Here is a 13,224-nt window from a genome sequence, read left to right on the forward strand (position 1 = left end):
TCAAGCCCACTTGCTGTTCCTTGAGGACATAACTCGGTTTCACCACAAGGACATCAGGGGTCCTCTCCTCCCTCACCACCAGACATTCCTGGGTAAGGAGTTTGCTGGCTTGTTCCAGGTCATTGGAGAGGTGTGAGTTTGCATGTGTGTGTGTGTGTGTGTGTGTGTGTGTGTGTGTGTGGGAGAGAGAGAGAGAGAGAGAGAGAGAGAGAGAGTGTGTGCATGCATGTGTGTGCACCCATGCAGGGGTGTGGTGAGGAGGAAGTGAGAGCTGTGCTCCCAGCAAGACCACTGGATTGAGCCTGCTACTTGCAGGTCACCACACAGCCCAGTCTCTCCCTAGACAGCCGCCTGGTGCTAACTGTTTGTTGTCCAGCTGTGAATGCAGCGTCGTCACCAAAGTCCTCTGTCCAGATGTTGTCATCGGCCAGCCCCATTCAGCAGGGCTGGCCTGGAGTCTGGTTCTCACCTGTCACTCCTGACATCTTCAGTGGATAATGGAACACAAGGATGTGCGAGGCAGAGCAGGTGCATGCTAATGAGGAGATCAATTTTAATTATGATTTTAATTAAACACCCGATCCAGTAGGAAATATGATAAGAACTAGGCTGGAGCTGTGCAACCTGAAAGGAGGAAAGGAGCAAGGAGGGGAGGGAGGTCCAGGGAAAGGCAGAAGCCTTCCAGGATTCTTCAGGATTTAAAGGAGCAAAAGGGCAGCACTGTAGGGAAATACAGAAAAATCTGTGTAACCTGCAGTTCGCACCTAGTAAGCCTTTTCCTCCACAGAGCTTTCAGACATCCAGCCTCCTGGAGGAGAGAATCTTAGCAAGGAGCAGACGTTAGAGCTCTCCATGCCCTGCTCCTTCATGGGGAAACTGAGGCCCAGAAGGTGGTTGACATTTTCTTTTTGTCTGCTCTTGTAAAATAGTGGCATGCATTCAATAAAGTACTTAGAACAATGTAGAATCATGACTGTGTCACAGCCTCCCTATCTAAGTCTAGGGTTTATGATGTCAGAGTTGTTGACAATGCAAGCCCTCAAGGAGCAAGGCAGCATCTGTGCAGCTCTGTGTAGGACAGAACAGGTGAGTAGGCGCTGAGGCTCACAGAGCTGATGCTTCCTCTACTGTCAAAGCATTCCATAAAATACAGGGACTTCCCCAGGTTCCGACCTCTGCTCTCACTTGGAACAGTGACACACTGCACAGGATACACGTACAGTGGTTAAGTTGATATGGCATATAGTCCATAACTCTTAGTGGGAAGTTAGGAGCAATATCCAATTCATCACTCTGCTGTTTGAACTCAGGGCTTCTCACTTGTTAGGCAGATGCTCTACCACTTGTGCCATGCCTCTAGCCGTTTTTGCTTGGGTTATTTTTGAGGTAGGATCACACTTTTTTTTTTTGCTTAGGCTGAACTCACTGCAATCCTTCTACATTACACTTCCCACAGTTGCTGGGATGACAGGTATGCACCGCCATGCCCAGCTTTTTCTCCATTGGGATGGAAGTTACACGATCTTTTTGTCTGGACTGGACTTGAACCATGATCCTCCTGATCTCAGCCTCCCAAGTAGCTAGAATTATAGGCATGAGCCACCAGCACCTGGCACATACATGGTATTTTGAAAGATCTTTCCTAGCAAAGTATATTTCAGTCTATAATGCACTATTGTTAACTATTGTCACCATGCCAGGCATTAGCTCTCCAGAACGTCCTCATAACTGAAAGCTTGTACCTTTGACCAAGGTCTCCTCGTTTTCCTCTCTTCTGCCCCTGGCAACCACCCTTCTACTCTGTTTCAGTGAGTTTGTCTTTCTTAGCTTCCACACAGAAGCAAGTTCCTGCAGTATTTATCTGTCTGTGTCTGGCATTTCACATAACATAATGTCCTCCAGGTTCACCCATGTTGTTGCAAATGGTAGGATCTCCTTCTTTTTAAAGGATGAATGGTATTCCATTGTGTATGTATACCACATTTCTTTGTTCCTTCATCTGTCCATGGACACTAGGTTGTTTCCATACCTTGGCTATTGTGAATAATGCTGGAATAAAAATGGGAGGGCAGATTTCTCTTGATTGGTCTTAAACCAGGTTATCTGATCTCTCAACATTGCCCCAATGGAAGTGATCAATGTAGATGTGCTTGTGCATGTCCTGCCTGTGTGTGTGCTGAGTGCTCTGTGCACAGTAGCAGATAACAGGAGCTGGTAGGAAGAGGAAGCTTGTAGAGCCCAAGAGCAGGATCCTATAGGACTTAGTAATGGACAATGGTAGAATAATAGAAAAGTTGAATTACAAGAGACCTCACAGATGTCCAAGAAAAACCCTTTGTGACGATACAAAAGTTCCATAACTTTTCTGTCCAACCTAGTAGCCACCAGTCACATGTGGCTATTGAGCATTTGAAATGTGATAGCAAGACCAAAGAGCTGAAACGTTTAATAAATTCAATTTCAATTAAATAAAACTGAACTAATTTAAATTCAAATAACCATGTGTCACTAGTAGCTACAATATCCATTGTAGATCACCTAATCAAATTCTTTCTTTGTTCAGCAGAAGAAACTGAGGCCTAAGGAAGTAGCACTGGGACATCATCCAAACTTATCCATTGGCATCCCACGTCAGTACAGTGCTTAAAAGGGCCTTCCATTTACGGATGTTAATAGCATCCTTCTGTGAGCCGCCGTATGGACAAAGACTAAAATGATCTACCCCAGTTCCCCAGATCAACTTGAACTGGAAGAACTGGAGGCAGAGGCAAGAGCTTGGGGGATAACCCAGCTGCAGCTTTTGCCTCTTCACCACTGGTGCTCTGCAGAGCCAGCCCATCTGGTTCTTTCACCTACGTAATGTGAGGTCTCCCTTGCCTCATCACCTGTAGCTAAGGTCTTGTGACTGGCACAAACAGAAAAGCTGAATTGGAGAAGGTGGCAGAAGTTAATTGAGATTAGATGTGCATGTCCCATGGCTAAAGGAAGCGCAAATGCTCCAGAGCCACTTCTGAAGCCAGATGATCTTCGAAGTACTCTCCTCTCCGTTTCCTTTCCACTCTACCCACAGCAATCCACTGCCTCCAGGTGCTCCAGAGAGGTATTGATAGGGTTCTTTCTCCCTCTTGTATGTTATGACTCAATGTCAGCTAAACCTTTGCCATAATGAATGAGGTCATTTGTGGGAGAAAATAGGGATGCTGGGCCTCACTTAAACACACCCATCTCCCTCTTTACCTCCTTCCTCATTTCCTCTCCTCTGCTAAACACTTCATTCTTTGGGCTGCCAGTAGCAGAGGTGAAGTCAGGGCACCCTCAAATCACTGTAACACTCAGAATGTAAGGGATACCCATCGTCAATACACATGTCAGGCTCCCAGACTAGCAGGGATGAAGAATCAAATGAAAGCATGAGCTATGAATCTCCTGAAAATTCTCCCAGTCTACCCCACAATGCCCCTTTCTGTTGGGCAATTGAATTCCAAGCTTTCAGATGGACTCCAGTTCTCAGACTCTAAAAGCTAGTTCACCAGCAGTGCCTTCTTAGGAAGGATGTATTCCGAATGCTCTGTTCCTTTCCAGTAAGTAAAGGATCAAGGACAGATACTTAAGCAATTTCCATCTGCAATTCTGAAACCACTCTCTTCCTCATCCCAAATCTGAGCAGGTTCCATGTCAGCTACATCCTGGGGCGCTATGATCAACAGTCCCCAGCCCAAGACTTGGATTCATCCACTCAGGACCCTCCAGGGAGGACAGAGGCAGCCTCGTTGTGGACACAGCCATCTTCCTGGGAAGGGAAGGACCCTGCTGAGCCATGACTGCCTGCCTGTCGGAGACCTGTTAGCTGAAACAGACAAAAATGTAAGAGACAACCTGCTGACCTACTGGGGCACAAGGGGAGCGAAGAGCATGCAGGGCCAGAAGGGAGCCACGTGGAGAGGCAGGCTATGAAGGCATCAAAGAGCGAATGGGCCAAGGATGGACATGGCAGGTCACCTCACCAAGTTGGCCCCTCTCACTGTAAGTGAGTCTCAGTTGGAGGATGAAATTCTCTTTGAAAGAACTGGCAGGGTGGCTATGTGACTCCAACTCAGAAATTCTTTTGCTCCTTTCTTAAGGAGCCCCTTCCAGAGAGCAGCCCACGTGTTAAAGGCACTGACCACCCCCACTCTATGATTGGAGCTGGCTCCTCCTGCCTTCATCAGTTCATTTCAGCAGTCATTGAGTCCCTTTTTCTTCTCACCACAGAGGACCTCTTCCCTTGCTAAAACTCCACCTCTGAAGAACAGTGGATCTGGTTAGTGAAAGAGGGGGAGAGGGAAGGGATGGCAAGAGCAGGAATGGAAGCAAAGGAGTGTAGCAATGGCTACCCCACGCTTCTTAATTGATATTTGGATTCTTGCCTGGCTTCATTTTGTCCACCAAATGAGCCTGTCCCTAACAGACTGAATGTACTGGTGACCTTCAGGATCCTGAAGGTGAGGGTTGAGCTGTGGAAAAAAGGGTCAGCTTAGCTGGGTGCATATGACAGCTCATACCTGTAATCCTACCTACTTGGGAGACTGAGATCAGGAAGATCATGGATTGAAGCCAGCCTGGGCAAATATTTCAAGAGACCCTATCTCCAAACTAACCAGAGCAAAATGGACTGGAGGTGTGGCTCAAGCTGTAGAGTACTTGCTTTGCAATTGCAAAGCCCTGAGTTCAAACCGCAGTCCCACCAAAAAGAGGGGGAGGCAGCTTCTCCTCGCTCATTTGCCACCAACAAGTCAACTGGAGGTGACTCCAGGCCCCACACAGGCTCCAGGTGGGCATACCTACTGCATACCTGCAGAGCACTGCACTCAAAGCCAAACAAACTCAAAACACTGAATTATTTTAAGTTGCATGCCCACACAGTACTCCCAGAAGCATTCAGGATGGGCAACCAGCAGAGACATGAAGATTTCAACCTGACAGCCACCTCGTGCCCTTACTCTGTGCAAACAATATGTCTTTTTTCTGCCCTGGACTGTCTACTCAGGCCCAGCAATGTCATCATTCTTTTCTGACAATTAGCAAGCCCTGACCAACATACAAGGACTTTATTAGCACTGACAACATCCCCCATCATCCAAAGGTCACAACGGAGCCTATAGACAAGAATCATTTTCTGGCCCTCTCCTCTATGGAGGAGGGGGCAGGTTGAGCTGTGAATGGAGCTCTTTGTGTCGTGAATTGGAAGACGTTGCAATTTCTGAGCTTAAGGAAGATGTTGCCAGTTGAAAAATATTCAGTTGGAGCCTTGCCATCTATATTTTGAGTATCTTCATACAAACCAACCATAAAAAGTCTATGAGCCAATATGTAGTGAACACCAATTACAGGTGAGACATTGCAAAAGACTCAAAGCTGTGTAAGTCAACATTCCTGACCTCACTTGAAGAAATTTACACCTTTCTTGAGGGATGCCGTCCAGAGCACACTGATAGCTACTCAGGTGTGAATTGCACGACCACAGAGAGAACACTCACATGGAGAGGACAACACTGGATGTAATGACCATGAACGTGTGACTCACAGTAAGAGATGTGTAAACCAAAAGCTATAGGAACAGGATGGGCAGTCACTGTGGAAGAATGGATGGAAAGACTTTACCAAAGTCATGGGGCTTGAGTGCAGCCTATAAGGAAGATTGGGGTTTAGTTGAAAGGAGATGGGCACAGAAGACATTCAAGATGGGTAAAAATCCAGTGAGGTAGGGGTCTGTGCAAAAAGATTCAGAAAAAGCTCAAGAGACAGAGAACGGTTTGAACAGAGCAGATTGGCTGGTAAGAAGAGCTGATGAGCAGGAGAGGTGGGGAACCAGTTTGAAAATGTAAATTAAGAACAAAACATCACTAATGAGCCTCACATGAACTCTGTCCTACTAAAGAAACATGTTCTGGACCTTCCTAGTAGGGGAGAGGATTCCAGGTTTGAGTTCATGGCGAAGGTCCAGATCCAGATCTGTGGAAGTAACCTTCAAATGCATGACTCTGTGTGGTCAACAGGGCTCTTGTTCTGCCTCCCTCCTGAGGATGGCTCTCCCATTTCTCATTCAGAGCCTAACAGCCACCATCCAACCACTGTGGGACCAAAACTTTCCATCCAGCTCAGTTCTACTCTTTACAGAAGAACCCTTCCTCATTCTGCTGCTTCCAAATCTACTGTCTTCTCCACACCTTTAGACATCCTCCCTCTCTCTCTCCCTGCTAGCCCAGTAGAGGGAAAGGTCAATGTCCCTACCTGGTTCCATATCCCACTGTCTCAAAACACTTCAAGGACCCATTGCGTTGATTATGCTCTCTTATTCTCAAAGTTTAACTTCCCCTCCCTTCTTAAACTTTCCCTTCATTATTTAATTATGTTCTAGAATCTTCCATCTTAAAATCAAAACTTCCTTGCCCTGCACCCACCTTTAACAACCACCCCATCTCTGTATTTGCTTCCTCCCCAACTAAGCTGCTGGAAGACCACAGAAACAACTTATTTCTCCAGTTTTTATCTTCAACCAACATAATTGTGTCCTCCATAGCTGTCCCCTGCATACCCACCCACACACCGTGAAAACTGCTTTTTGCTCCAACCTCCAGTGGGTTGTGAAGTCCCTTGGGTACTCTCCATCCTACTCAATGCTTCAGTAGCATTTGAGCAGCTCCCTACCCCACCCCAAACCACTCCTGCCTGAAGCTCTCTCTTCTTCCTGACCCTGTGAGGTCACTGTCTCCAAATTTCCTCCTAAATTCTGGCTGACTTTTGGCAGCCTCCTTTTTCTTGAGCAAAATTTACTCCTTGTTCTCTGTACAATTCTAAGCACTTTATATTATTAAGTACTTCAATCCTTAAAAATATCGTATGACATAGATATTATTATTATGAAAAAACTAAGATACATAGACTTTCCCCAGCTTACTTAGATAGTAAGTACAAAAAATAAGATTGGAACAGACAGTTTGAGTCCCAAATCTATGTTAAACACAATGCTATGAAATTTACCAGCATTAGGACAAGATAGAACAGCTTGCTATAGCAAACAACCTCAAGGTCTCAGTAGCTTAATATAACACAAGGTTATTTCTAACTCATGTGGTTTGTCCAAGACATGTCTACAGAGAATCTGTTCCATACAGTTACTCAGGGACTCAGGCAACAGAGGCCCCAATAACTTATTTCTTCAGGAGGAAAAGAGAGAGAGAGAAAGAGGTCATATATAGGCTTTTCACTGGCATTTCTCCCATATTTAACTAGAACTAGACACATAGCCCCATTACCTATAAGGAAGAAGGGAAATAATAGAGAGCATATAGAATATTTACTATTTGCTGAGATATCATATAGTCTAGACTGCCCTATAAATGCAAGAGTTTCTCCGGATTTTAGTCTTGGGCCCTTGCCTTTTTCCCACAGCTTAGTGTCTATAAAATCAGACTTCTTGAATTTATATATTCAGCGGAGACCTCAGTCTCATTTCAGAGCTCCAATCTTGTCTATCTAACTGCTTACTTGACATCTTTAAAAGGGGGCTCTCAACAGGTTCTTAAATTTAATATATTCGAATAAAACCCTTGGAGTTCCCCCCCATCACAATTTCTCTCCTCCCTTAACTTGTCCCACTTCAATAAATGATACCTCCATCTAATTAGCTGTTCTGATGGAAATCTGGGAATTTTTCCTTCTCCTTCCCATTATATGCAACCTATAGCCAACTCAAGACAAGTCTATCTTCAAAATAATGCTATCTATCCAATTATCACCAGCACCATCAGTCTTATCAAAGTCACCATCATCTCTTGTCTTGACATCTGCAGTACCCTCTTCCCGGTTCTTCCTATCTACTCTCTGCCCTTCTAGAACATTCTCCACACTAGAGCCATCCTGATCTTTCTAAAGTGTACATCAGATCATGCCACCTCTTTCCCACCTCGGTAGCTGTCCACATTATTCTGGATGAAGTTCAAGATCCGCAGTGTCTAGCCCACGCCTCCCTCTCCAGCAATGTTCTGCCCCCTCACACCATCTTCGGCCCCAAGGCTTTGTCTGAATTCCTTGAAGATGCCAACCTCTCACCAGATGCAGCCTTCACAAATGTTGTTCCCATTCCTTGAAATGCTCAGTTCTACACACTACCCCTACAAAGTCCTTCTCCACATGGGTCCCATCCTAAATGTTACCTCCCAAGAGAGACCTTCTATGAACCCCCCAGTATAAATGAGGTCCTTCTGGCAAACTATCTCAGCATATCCCACTCTCTTGCTTTATAGGACTAACTTCAGTTTCGAACTATACACCTATTGTTGTGACTTCTTACATAATATCTTACTGTCATGGAATCATAAGCTCCATGGCAGCAACCATGGGATATGTGCTTGCTCACCATTGTATCTTCTATACATAATATCTGGCATATAATAGGTCAATAGTCAATAACTATTGAGTGAAAGAGCCAATGAAATACTGTCTAGCACAGAACTAGCTTACCATCTGTCTGGCCCCTCACTTTCTGTCCAGGTGCTCATGACAAAGTAAAGTGATCTTTTATTTCCTAGTTTTCCAAATAGTGTGCAGATTGGCTGGGTGTGGGAGTACATGCCTGTAATTCCAGCATTCAGAGGCTAAAGCAGGAAGATCATGAGTGCCAAGCTGGCATGCACTGCACAGCAAGATTGAAGAAATGAAAGAAAGAGAGGGAGGGAGGGAGGCAGGAGGGAAGGAAGGAAGGAAGGAAGGAAGGAAGGAAGGAAGGAAGGAAGGAAGGAAGGAAGGAAGGAAGGAAGGAAGGAAGGAAGGATTTGGATGGCATAGAATGAATTAACTGATCCTGGCTCCTGGGGCGGGGTTTGGGGCGGGGACTCTAAGCTGCTCTGGATCACAGTCTTATCAGAGATTTTATCTCTTTATACATTTTTAAAGATTGATCAATTAATAAGTGAACTCCTTAGTCCAGTATGCAAGGTCTTTCACAAGCTGACTCATCCTACTCCTACTCCTCCTAGCTTTATTGCTGCTACAACAAATTGCCACAAACTTAGCAGCCTAAGGCAACACAAATTTATTGTCTTATAGGTCTGGAATTCAGAAGTGTGAAGTAGATCTTGCTGGGCTTAAATCAAGATGTTTCTGGAGGTTTCAGGGGAGAATGAATTTTCTCATTTTCCAGCATATAGAGGCTACTTACATTCTTTGGCTCACAGCCCCTTCCTCTTACAACAAAGCCAAAACCAGAAACATCAAGCTGTGTCCTTCTCACACTGTCTTCTCTCTATTTCTCTCCTCTGCTTCCTTCCTCCACTTACAAGGATCCTAGGATTTCATTGAGCCCATCTGGAAAAACCAAGATAATCTCTCCATCTCAAGATCAATTGATTAGCAATCTTTACTCTGTCTACAACAGTTTTGCCTAGTAGCCCCACACAATCTGGGGATTAGGACATGGACATCTTTGTGGAACCATTATTGTGCCTACCACCAACCTCACTTCCTTCCCCTTTCCCCCCAAACTCTACTTTTGAACCACAAAGAACTTGAGACTTGGTGCCATTATTCTGAAAAGCCAGGGTGGTAGGAATGAGGATCTCCAGGAAACCACGAGTTCCTTCTGCAAGTTTCCAAACAAGCTCTGCCCAGTGAACTTCTTCATACCACAGACCACCTGTGGGACTGCCAACTTTCTCATCTGGCAATGAGACCAAGGTTGCCTGCTTCTCTGGGTCATTGTGAAGCTTAAATAACCCAATGTTTGTACAGTGCTTTGGGAGACAGGATGGTGAATGGAAAAGAATTTGTGTTCTGGGTTCAAATGTTGATTGCCTAACACAAAATAATTGCGTGGTTCTTGCAGATTAACGTAATCTTTATAAATTCCTTCAAAATCTCTATTTCCTCAACTGAAAAGTGAGGGTGTCACTTTACCCCTCTTACAGAGTTGCTAGAGGATCAAAGCATTTGGCAAATAGTCATTACCCCATCAATTAGGGATTGCGGCCATTATATCAGGATACCCAGTAATTGTAGCTGCTCTAGTTTGTCATGGTGCTCTGTTTCATCCCTTTATCTGACCAACTCTCAAGTCTCAGCTTAAGTATTGTGTCCTCAGGAAAGCCTTCCCCTTCTTTCCCAGATAGAGGTCATTATTGCCCCATATGATCCTATAACACTCAGTCGTTGCTTCTACTAACTGCATCATTACAATACATTGGATTAAGGGTCTTGCACACCAGCAACAACACAACATGTAGATGGATCCATGCTCCCTCAAGGGCAGGATCCATGTCTTTGTCTTCTTTCTATTCTCAGTGACTTCTTCAGGACCTAGGCAGTGCAATATTTAAGAAACGTTTGTTGGTGGAATTAGCACAGAAGTCTAGGTTACTCCTTAGAAACTATCATAATATTGAACATTTATTAATTGATGTGTCTAGACACATATAATGTCACTCTATTCTTGGTATTCAGAATGGTCAGGTGCACCCTCTTGCTCCCTGAGAATAGGCATTCTTTGGGGTTTCAAGCAGAACTGGACCCCTAGGAGAGCTGCAGCCAGAAATTAGGATCTCCTCATGTCTAGCCCCATTCTACGAAGGCGCCTATGTAGTGGCTCCAGACCACCACTCACCCTCGTCAGCTCAGAGGCTTTCCTTCCCTGGCTCAGCAACTAGGTCCCACAGAAAAACTACTCAAAGCAGAACAGGGCTGAAAATCATATTTTCACGGGATGTCAAACCTCCTTTCCTACCTTAAATGAAAGGTATTATTTCTGAGAGGAGAATGTCACACTCCACCACCAAAATTCTGCTTCTTCAACAAAAACCCCAGCAGTTTCTCTGCACGGCTGGCAGCTCTCCACCCAAGGCCAATGCTGGGAAATTCACCAGGCCCAACGCAAATCATGAGAGCACAAGGCTCTCTGTGATTAAAACAAGGAAAAGCAAACTCCAGGAGCATTTACTGTGCAGAAATGAAGTCAGGAGAGGAGATACGGTCCAGATCCCACCCCATGACCCACAACAGGTCTCAGGAAATTCACCCATCACTTTGCCAAATAAATAAATTATCCCTGGCTCAGCAACCTATGGGCTTTTCCTGCAATGGATGGTCTCCTTTCACCTTCATCCTTGGTATATATAAAAATACATCTTTCTTAGCTGCCAAAAAGCTATCCATCCCTTGTCTCTGAGCAATTCATGCTGGAGACTGAGACTCTTTCTGATTCACCCACACTGTGCCTATGCGTGTCCTAGGATAAAAAGTTCTACACAGAGCTGGACACGGTGGAAACAGTGTCAGCCACTGACTGCATTCAAATAAATGGGAAACTGTCTACTTTTTAATGAGTGGGAGTGTGCTAGGGAGAACAGACCAGAAAGTGGCTTTCTGTCCCTTGAGCTTTCTGTTGTGTCAACTTCTGTGTGTGTGGCCTGGGGGCTGATCATGCTCTAAGTTCCCAGGAGTCACAGGAGCACTAACTGCTTACGAGCTGGCAGTTCTCATTGAGAGCACCTGTCCATTTTGACCACATCTTACCAGATTGGGAGGATTCAGGTCCTACTTATCTTCCCCAGCCACTCCCAGAGGCTCCCGCTTCCTGACAGAGATGTGAGTCTGCTCTGGGCATAACCCAGCTGATTAGCTCAAGTGTTCTGTATCTACTAGGTGCCCTGTGGCTGGGCTCAGGTGCCAGCCTGTTCCAGCCTACTGCTCCCTGTGTTACAGATCCAGCTACTCTGAGTCCAGGAGGCCAGCTGCTTTGCCAACAGGATTTGGGTGTTAACCTATGTATGGCCTGCAAGCTCTCTTGGCAAGGCACCCCTATCCTGATGTCCCCCCACCCAGGCTCCTGAGCCAACCAGGTGTGCCATTACTTTCATGGAACGCTGGCTGGATTTTCTAAGGTACCTGTCTCCTCCAGAAAACTCCCTGTGACAAAGTGTCCATCCTTACCAAGGACTCTCCACTCAGAAATCCCCAGCCTGCTTCTCCATCACCTCTTTCCATTGCATGCCTGGGGGCTGTATGCAAACATTTGCTTTGATTTGTAAAATGATCCATATAATTAGGGAAAAGAGTTAAATAAAGGGACTGATTTCAGAGAGCAGGCTCTTAATGACACTAATACCTGACAAAAGGGGTCATTATGATGGGCTAATGGGCCTTGCCTGGCGTTCAGCTCTCTCAGGACACAATCCAACACACTCAATTATCTGCTAATCAGGGCCATTTTGTCAGAGGTTATTGCCCTGAAGTATCAATTATAGGAACATTATTAATACTTTATGGAGAAACCACTTGCATGAAAGTGTTAAACCCATGGGACAAGCTCCTCCCCACTTAGACCCATAAAACATAATCTGTTTTTACCCCCACTGAGTTCCCCAACTGGGGCTTTCCATGACCCATGGGTCTACTGGGAAGAAGCCAGGGCTCTGATGATGTTCCCAAATCTGTCACCTGTGACCAAGCTGGCAATCCCAGATCTTAATGCCACCAGCTGGCAACAGTGGCTTAGCCCAAAGCCAAGGTATTACTGACTCAAGATGTGAGAGGAAAGCGGGGAGCCATGGGCTGCAGGGACAGTAAGGCATATGTGTGTGTGTGTGCATGTGTGTGTGCATGTGTTGTTTGTCTCCTTCCTTCTGTCTCTTTCTCTCCCTCTCTTCTCTTTCCCTCCTTCTCCCCCCTTCATACTCCTCTTCCTCTCTCTCTCTTTTCCTTCCTCCTTCCCTCCCTCCCAATATGGCCTTTTCAAGTGTGAAGAAGATTGATAGGTGATTCTCCACTTCAGAACACATTCTATCTAGGTTCACAGTCCACGCTGCACCCTAGAACCCACTTTTCCATGCTGGATTTAAGGATATTTCACCTCAAGGAGGCACCACCCACTCCAGAAACTGAGGCAATACCTCTGAGAGATGGAGTGGTAAACGAGACAAAACATGAAAAGGACTGTAGAGTCACAGCAAACCTTATTCCAATCTCTGTCCCACCACTCACTGGCAGCAGGATCTAGGCACGTAACTTAACCTCTCTGAGCTGTAGTTTCCAGTCTTTGGGGAGGCAGGTTTTAGCAGTGGGGAGAAATAGGCTTTAGAATACTTGCTCTGCCACTTGCAAGTTGTGCAAACTGGGGCAAGTTCTTTGGCCTCTTCAAACCTCAGTTTCTCCCATGTGGGCTAGAGATAACGGGATCCATAAGCTAGAGCAGTT

The sequence above is a fragment of the Castor canadensis genome, chromosome 2 (assembly GCF_047511655.1).
Source record: "Castor canadensis chromosome 2, mCasCan1.hap1v2, whole genome shotgun sequence".
NCBI classification, from domain to species: domain Eukaryota; kingdom Metazoa; phylum Chordata; class Mammalia; order Rodentia; family Castoridae; genus Castor; species Castor canadensis.